General features: G+C 48.5%; 1 long non-coding RNA gene across 4 annotated transcripts; it reads left to right on the forward strand.

The window, feature by feature from the left end:
* Positions 1–37: 37 nt before the first annotated feature.
* Positions 38–8,558, forward strand: LOC106893688. 4 transcript variants are annotated; one of them, XR_001413150.1, is made up of 8 exons: positions 38–165; positions 620–918; positions 3,612–3,662; positions 4,154–4,326; positions 4,697–5,198; positions 5,372–5,485; positions 6,360–6,427; positions 7,572–8,558. It is a non-coding gene; the product is annotated as an uncharacterized LOC106893688 (long non-coding RNA). The 4 variants fall into 4 exon arrangements; XR_001413147.1 differs by having other exon boundaries at positions 4,154–5,198; XR_001413149.1 differs by having other exon boundaries at positions 4,154–4,887.
* Positions 8,559–8,902: the final 344 nt, after the last annotated feature.

Below are 8,902 nucleotides of genomic sequence, written 5' to 3' on the forward strand. Positions count from 1 at the left end.
CAAAATGGCCGCCCGGCGGGGCCGGGGCCAGCGGCGCCCAGGCGACAAAATGGCGCCGGGCGGGCAGCGAGGGGGAAGGACGGACGAGGGGCGGCCGTGGGAGGCCGGGGCGGCCAGCGTGGGCTTCAGCCGTGCCAGGAGTACGGCGGAGGGGCTCCACTTGATGTGCGTATCCCTTCCAGCCGGGCAGCGAAAGCGCTGCGGGTGAAACCTGACCTTCCCCCCTCCCCCGACATTTTTTATTATTATTTTTTTTTAATTTCCCCGTCACTTCGGCAAAAGGATGCGAAAATGCCCAGAAATGCGCGTTCCCACTCGGCGGCCACGGGGGTGGCAGAGGCCTCGGCCTCCCCCTCCGCCGCCTCAGGCGCCATCGCTGCCTCAGGGCCCCCCCCCGGCCTCCCGGGCACCATCATCCCCTCAGTCCCCTCACGGCGCAGCTCCCTGGCACCGACCGCTGAAATGTTCTGGTTTTTTCCTCATAGCGTGAAGATTTTTGGCCCAGAATTGCTCTTTCCACACGCCTTCTCTCTCCCCCCCCCCATCATCACCGCACGCACCCCGAGGTGGGTAGTTTTATGCTTAATTCTTTCTCTTCCACTGCTTTTCTCCTTCGCAGGGGTTGAAGCCACCACCTCCCATTCTCCTCACAGTGTGGAAAATACCCAAACGCGCTTAAGGGAAAAAAAAAAACAAAAACCACAACAAACCACCAGAACACCCGAGGATTGATTTATCTTCAGAGCTGGAATAGTGCAGGGAAGAAGCCATCGCTGCTCGTTTTGCTCCCCACGACAACCTGCCCGCCATTCCGTTAATTAAAAGCATGTACTTGGTGTGCTCAGAGGTGGCAATACCGTTAAAAAAAAATAAAAACCCCCAGTAACATCCAAACGCTCGTTGGAGGCTGCAGCCAAGGTACAACATATGCTTTTTTTTTTTTTTTTTAACGTTTTCTTACCTTTTGTCCATATGACAGTGTTGTTACAGGCTACGTTATAGTATTGTCCCTTCTTTGTTAAAAACCACATGCCTAAAATACTTCTGTTTTTTCCTAAAACTGCAGATTCAGGCCCACAGAGATGCTTTTTTATTTCTACATAGAAATATTTCTATATATTCACTGCACATTTCTATATATATATATTTATCTCCTTTTTCCAGGGACTGCTTACAGAGTAGAAAAGAAACCCACACACCTAAACCACTATGATTTAATTGTATAAAATCACTATAAGCTTGGCCCGAATATGTTTGATATTTTATATATATATATATTACCTTTGTTTTCCTCCATTGGCTTTCTACTACAATATATCCTAAAAGCAGGAGAAAAAAATGCCAGCAAAAAAAAAAAGGAAGAAAAAGAACAAAAAGCAACCCATCTCTTTTTTACAGTCCATGGTGGAAGTTTGTGCCTGAATGTTTTATTTGTTCCACAGAGATGTAGATTTTCCTTGGGAGATTTGGGGAGGATGGTTTGTTGTTTTTTTTAAATTAAAAGTAGACAAAAAAAATACACCCAGAAAAACAACAATAAAAGAGAACCAAAAAGAAAAAAAAATAATAAAAAGCACACAAAACCAGACCCCAGTAACTGAAGCTGCAAATGCAATCACATAGTCCGGATCAGACAATTCATTGCAACAAAAAGAGAGGACAGATTAGTTCAAACTGCAATGGCTTTGCTGTAGATCCGGGAGGAGGGATCAGCTCCTTTATCCCACCATCGAGCGCTCCAAACACCACCATTATTTTTTTTTTTTAATTTTTTTTTTTTTGTGCTTTGTGTTGGGGCGTTTTATTTAAATCCAAGCAGGTGGCAAAACCCCGCCGAGCCGGGGCTGTCCATTTTTATATATAGCTATTTTTTTCCTTCCCCTGCGTGCACCCCATCCTTGTGCAATCCTCTCCCTTTTATTATGTGCTCTACGGCTTGCTCTCTATTTTTTTTTTTCCCCTCTCTGTGGGTATAAAGGTTTCTCTCCTCTCCCCAGCTCGGCTGCTTATTCCAGAAGTTTCTACAGGGGGAGGGGAGCACCCACTGCGGAGCCTTTTGCCGCAGCGAGGAGGAGGAGGATGCAGAGGATGCACCACCTCTCCCTGGCTGCCAGCTCTTTTCCAAGCCTCTCCCCCTTGCTAGATTTCCCCATCCTTGAAAAGGCTGCTGGGAGGTGTTTGCAGGGTTGGTTTTAAATTTTTTTTTTTTTTTTTTTTTTTTTGGCCCATAATTTAATTTTCCCCTCATCTAAAATGGTGGTATTTACCTATCTCACAGGCTGTTGAAATAATTTTGAGGATATGCAGGGTGCTTTGCAAATACAGAAAATGACAGTTCTGACCCCGTGGGTGTAATACAGAATGAATTAAAATGCATAATGGAGAAGAGAAAAATGTGCAAGCAAGCAGAAATTTTTTTTTTTTTTTTTTTTTTTTTTAAATAAATTAAAAGCAGAGCTGTCTCCCGCTGAAGATGGATGAGGCCAGGCTGGCAGTGACGGGGGGGGGCTGCAGCCGTAGCGAGGGTCCCCATGGCAGAAGTGACCTTTCCCAGGCGGTGGGAGGGAGGATTCTCCCCCCCCTGCCCCGACATGCTCCCGCTTGGAATTCATTTTAAATAGCAGGGGTTTTTGGTTTGGTTTTTTTTTTTTGTTCTTTCTCCCCTCCCCTTCACGAACAGCTTGCTCTTTCCGTGATTTTTTTTTTTTTTTTTTCCCCGGTTACCTTCTGGTTAGCAGTTCCTTATTATTTTTTTTTTTTTTTTTGTGTGTGTGTGTGTGTGTTTTGAATTGCGTTTTAAAATTGCCCAGCTGGAGACAAGTCTTGATTAGAGCTGGAACAATAGCTCCATTTTATTAATAATGGGAAGGATTTACAATCCTACAGCACCTTCCTTGGAAGGCTTTCAAAATCATTTGCAAACACTCACAAATTTTAAGATTTCACAGCCCTCAGCTGTGAGGTGGGTAAGTATTTTCATGGTGCCACCACCAAAAAAATAACGTTGGTGGCAAATCTCTGTTTCTGAGTGCTTAGAAAGATGACGAATTTGGTGGGTTTTAGGGGCTGCAGCGCTGAGGGGTGGCGGGGGGGTTGGTGAGTGGGGGCTGGCTAAAAGCTGTAACCTAGAATCTGTTCCGTGTTCTCTGTAAATACAGAGTATTTTGCTGCGTCCTGGGAAACTGGGCTGTTGTTTCTCCGCAGCCGACCCTTCCCTCTTGCTCTTGCGAAGCTGTGGAACTTGCCTGCTTGTCAGTAAACATCTGCTTATAGATTTTTATTATTTTATGATTTTATTTTTTAAATCCATTACCTCTTTGTAGTCCCCGAGCGACCTCCTCTAGTGCTGGCTGCGCCGTGGTTTGACCGCAGCTTTGCATTAAAGCAGGTTTGCTGGGGCTGATGTGTCTCCCCACCAGGCAGTGACCTTGCTGGGGGGGGGACAGAGCCCACCGAGCTAATGCAGATGCTCCTCTTCCATCACCAAACCCCTCCATCCTCTGCTTTTTTTTCCAGCTCACCCCTTCCCTGGCCCCGGGTGTTGAAATATTATGGGTGAAAGCTGTCTTATGCCTCATATATATATATTTTATTTTTTTTTTCCTTCCCAGGGAAATAGAGGATTGTTTGTCTGACCCCTCTCCGCAGCAGATACCTCCTTTGTAAGTGTTGTAGTCGCGTAGGGATGTCGGAGCTGGCCGGGCAGTGGGATCTGGCCTGGGTTGTGTAAGCGTGTGTCGCACACGGGCCACAGAAACCCACAATGTTTCTGTGGTTACCGCCGCCTGGAGAAGCACAAGCAGGTCCCAGGGCTTCCCCTTCCCACTGCTTGCTAGTTCACAAAAAGCAAAGGCTGGTGCTTCTGGAAAAAGCTCTGCCTCGTGGCCTTTAAAAAAAAAAAATAAAGAAAAACTGCTGCGGATTAGTCATCCTTATTTTTAAAGGAAGCTGTGTTTGCCAGCCCTATCTGTGTAATGTGTGTGTGTGTGAGATATTCACCATTAGCTGTATTTGCGAGGGCTGGTAACGTGCTCTGGTCACTGTGCTTTGGAGCGGTGCCACCGAGGCTCCCTCGAGCTGCTGCTGCTGGCAGGTGGAAAAAAACTGACAATCCAGCTTTTTGTAACCTTTCCTTCCATTTTTTCTTTTTCAGTGCCGGTATCTCTGCGTTGGCAGGTGTGGAAATGTGGAAATTCATAGGAACGCTACGCGAGGACGGATGACCTGTCTTCTGGAGGCACTTCCAACTCCAGAGAAGAAACCCTGATGATTTATATTTCTTTTTCTTGCCTGTGGTAGCTTTTACTCTGAGCTCCACTGCCTCTTGTGAGTTTGATCCTTTTGGATGCTAAATATGGCACCGTTTTTAAACCTTGGTGGTTTTTTCCCATCCCTGTGGTCACTGAGAAGAGGGAGCGGTGCAATTAAAAGAGTGTAGGGAAGGACAACTCCCTCCCCCTTTCCCCTTTCAGAAAAAAAAAGAAAAATCCTTCCAGAATTGTGTGCTCCTGAACTGCTGCATAGGCAGAAAACATACAATGCCGTTGTCAGCATTGTGCTGATGTGTGGCACGTTTAAAAAAAAAAAAGGAAAAAAAAAAAAAACACACAAAAGGGGAGACTGGGAGCCTCCAGGGAGTAAAACTGTGGGGCCCCTTCCCTACACATGATAGTGAATTACTCCTAATTTTGCTCAGGCGAAGGGCTGACGTCGGAGGGAGCGTTGCGATGGACCTAAATTGTGTTGGTGAAGATCAGAGTCCCCTTGAACTTGCTCCTGTGAGATGCTGCTGGTTTATTACTCGATTCTTCAAAGCCTGGCTCGCTCACCGGGCAGAAGGAAAACGCTTCCTTACTGCCTGCAGTTCCTTTTGTTGTGTGGCAAAAGGTAATAAAAAGCACCTGGCGCTGGGCTCTCCTTGGTCACACGTGACTTGGAGACACGGAGCCCTCGAAGGCGCGCGAGGAGTGTTAGGTACCGGCTCCTCGTTAGCCTCCCTTAATGAGAATATTGGCAGGGGTGTTGGGTGGATGCTTCTGGCTGACCAGCAGAGAGGCCCTGCCCTGCTAAACTGGAGCAACACCTTATGAGAATATTAGAAACGCGGTGATTTCCCTGCCAGCGAGGCAGTCCGCTTGCTGATTTGTAGCACAGCTCTGACTTTATGCTTTTCTGGCCCCAAAAAAATGTAGTGGAGGGTAAGTATGAAGTGTCCTGGCCAGATTTCCTCCCATCCTCCCTGCGGTGCGGAGCTAGGGAAAGCTGGCGTGTGGGGTGTGTGAAAATCGCCAGTAGCTCCTGTGCCTGAAGCCTCCTCTATACTTGAAATAACCCAGCGTGGACGGGGATATTAATTTTGTTTTCTCGTTAGGGATGTGTTGGTTTGGAGAAACGCCTACGCCTCGTGCTGGTCAGAGGCCTTCGCTGGCGTGGAGGTGCAGTGGACCATAAGCTTGGCTGGTTGGGATGTTTCCACGTTTTTCAGGTTGGCACACCCCGTGGGACTTGGAATTCCTTTTTTTTTTTTTTTTTTTTTTTGGCAGTTTAAGACAAACGAGTGAGAATTACCTGAACTTTTACCACCCTCTGCTCTGGACTGAAGAGTTACTAGAAAGAACTCCATCCGCAAGGTTTCCAAGCTAAACAAAACCTGAATTTCCGGTGCCAAAAAGCAAGCGAACGATAGAAACCTCCGCTCCTCCTCCGTAAGGGGGGGAAACAGCGGGCTTTCAAGCTTTCCTATTTTCCCAAAGAGTTAAAAAGCTGGATTGGGCAATCTGAGGAGGTAAAATAAAAGCCAAAACTCGCCCAGGAACTGTTCTCCTGCGCCGGATTCCTGGAGAGGTTTCCGAGCGCAGCAAATCTCGATGCACAAGTATTTTTGTGGTTTTTTTCCCTGAAGGGAAAGAGCGATAACGGCGCAAACGCAGGTTCAGGCTGCTCCGTTTAAAACACCGTCCGGTTGCTTCGGTATCAAAATGGTGTTTGGCCAAACACAAGCTGTGGTGGTGGCTGCCCCGGTGTTAGTTTTGCCCATCAATGCGATGGGGAACGTGGGGAAGAGCAGCCTCCAGCTCATGGGTTTGGACTTGGTGGGGGTGAAGGTGTTAAACCCTCGTCCTGCATCACCCCCAGCACAATTCCTGTGATTTTTCCTGGGCATTTCACGCAGGGCCTTTATGCAGAAATAACGCGACAATTGGGCCTTAAAAATGGCAAAACACAGGATGTGGCGATCCATCCAGTCTTAGGGGATTTATATCCTTTGCAGGTGTCATGTTTGGGTATCAAATCATGTGGGGCTGGCGCTTTTTGGTTTGGTTTTCTTTGGTTTTCCCCTAAAACGTACTATTTTGCAGCCTGGAAGACCAAAGTCCTCTCTATTAAGCTGATGAGATGCCCTGTGTTTGGGAAAAGCCCTCGCGAGGTGAGCAGGTACAGCTTGGTAGGTGGCTGCACACAAGTTGGGGGACAAGGGGAAACAGGGCAGAAGCTGCCACAGTGATATTCCTATTTTTTCCCAACAACAGGCCCAAAAAAAGGTATTAATTCTAACATATCTACTAGGCTTTAAGCTCTTTTGCAGCCCTGTGAGGGCACACGGTGTTTAGGTTGCGTGGTTTAGCAATCGCACTCTCTCTGCTGCTGAAGAAACGTCTGGTTTTGTGTGGGAAAGTACTTTGAAAACAGAAGTGGGCTTTTATATATATATATTTATATTTATACAAATGGGTTGAATTGCCCTGGTGAGGCCCAATCTGGAGCACTGGGACCAGTTCTGGGCTCCCCAGTTCCAGAAGGACAGGGAACTGCTGGAGAGGGGACAGCAGAGGGTACAGAGATGCTGAGGGGCCTGGAGCATCTCTGTGCTGAGGAAAGGCTGAGGGACCTGGGGCTGTTCAGTCTGGAGAAGAGAAGGCTGAGGGGGATCTGATCAACACCTCTAAATCCTTCCAGGGTGGGTGTCAGGAGGATGGGGCCAGGCTTTTTCCAGTGGTGCCCAGGGACAGGACAAGAGGGAACGGGCACAAACTTGAACATGGGAAGTTCCACCTCAACATGAGGAGGAACCTCTTTGAAGGTGGCAAAGCCCTGGCAGAGGCTGCCCAGAGAGGTGGTGGAGTCTCCTTCTCTGGAGACATTCCAACCCCCCCTGGACACGTTCCTGTGGGACCTGCTCTGGGTGGCTCTGCTGTGGCCGGGGGTTGGACTGGGTGATCTCCAGAGGTCCCTTCCCACCCCATAGCATTCCGTGATTCTGTGAGTGCAAACAGAATTCCAGGGTTCCGGAGCCCTGGTTCCCGTGCTGCAGGAGGTGACTGGTGCTCACCCCTGGCTGCAGCGGTGGCATTTTGTGGCCTCTCCCATCCCTGCTGGGATACGAACGTCACCGTGAAGTCTAGGGGGGGGAAGAACATTAGAAAATAAATTACAAAATACTGGGTTTCAAAATCCTGAAGGGAGTTTTCTGGGCAGAGGCGTCTCCTCGTGAGGATTTGGAGCACTGACCCTCAAAGAGGGAAGAACTGAAATCAAGAGCTTTATTAACACAAATCCTCTACTTTGTGTAGCTTAAGGATCCAGACCCGGGCTTCGTGCTCAAAGCATTAGCGGCGCATGAGACAATATCCTCTCTCTTGGCAACAAAACGAGCCCAAATATCAAACGGCACCGATTCCTTCTCGGAGAAAATTACCCATCGCGTAAAACGTTAATGGGTAAGCAATAAAATTAGGCCAGTCGTTCAGGCTGGCTTAAAAAAAAATGAGATAAAAGCCTAGTTGGCAATTCAATATTCAGCTGCCGTAGTGTCATTTTAATAAATATAGTCAATGAGCAGGAAAGGCACGTAAATACGGTTTACGGTGACAAGATGGTGGCTGGAGCTGGCAAAGAGATGCTCTGAGAGGTGTCTGAGGGCTTTTGTCTGGGGAACCACTGTTTTTCTGTAAAAAGTGAAGCAAACTGGTCGCTGCTGGGGATAATCACCTCCTGCCTCCGCTCGCTCTGATCCCTGCCAGTCCCCAGCTGATGTCCCCGTCGTGTCCCCGGCTGCGAGCACCAAGTACAGGGGGGTTGCTCTCTCAGCCAGCAGAGTTCTGGTTGCTGTCCTTGTTCGGTATCTAATCTTTTGCTTTTTTTAACATGTTTGGCAAGCGGCGCCGGCCACACGTGGCAGCGAGCTCCATCCACCGCTCGGGTAAGACGCCGCCCTTCCAAACATCCCAACTTGCCTTTTCGAGCTCGCTTCTATTTATTGACGTTTCCTCCTCGAAACGAGGCTGTTTATGGGTCTTTGTGTGGACCCCGAGGATGTTTTCTGATTCTCCTGCCCTTTCCCCCCTCCCCTCTAAACTGGAGAGCTGCTAACTTTATTAGCTCCATATATGGCAGCCCTGTTTTCTCACGCCTTTAATGGCTTTCTTTTGATCTGGCCTCGTCTTGCCTCGTTTTTCTGGACGTGAACCCGGTGTTCAAGCTGAGATGGGTTTATAACCTGCCTCCCTTGTTAATACATGACCCATCGGTTTAATAATCCTCTCCGAGTGCCGATAAGAAACCTCTGAATGTTTTAACGGCCAGCGGGGTTGGCCGAGATGCCCAGAGATCGCTGGGTTCCTGGCTACACCCTCCATGCTGATATCAGTAATTAAAATTGATTAAAACTGCGCCTTGTGCTGCCCCAGCCCCTGCTTGTCCTGAAGGCTGAGGGCCATGGGGCGATGAAAAGCAGCTGAGGTCCCTCCTCTTCCTCACCCGTTGGCCCCTCTGGGGAGGGCAGCGTGTGGGGATGCCTGTGTCTCCCTCGCTGTGTTGTCACTGGAGGCTGGGACAAATGGTGGCAGTGACAGTGGTGGTTGGTGCCACCTGAGCCTGGTCCTTCTCATGCTGGTTGGTGCCA

Source organism: Calidris pugnax, unplaced genomic scaffold (genome assembly GCF_001431845.1).
Source record: "Calidris pugnax isolate Ruff unplaced genomic scaffold, ASM143184v1 scaffold205, whole genome shotgun sequence".
Classification (NCBI taxonomy): domain Eukaryota; kingdom Metazoa; phylum Chordata; class Aves; order Charadriiformes; family Scolopacidae; genus Calidris; species Calidris pugnax.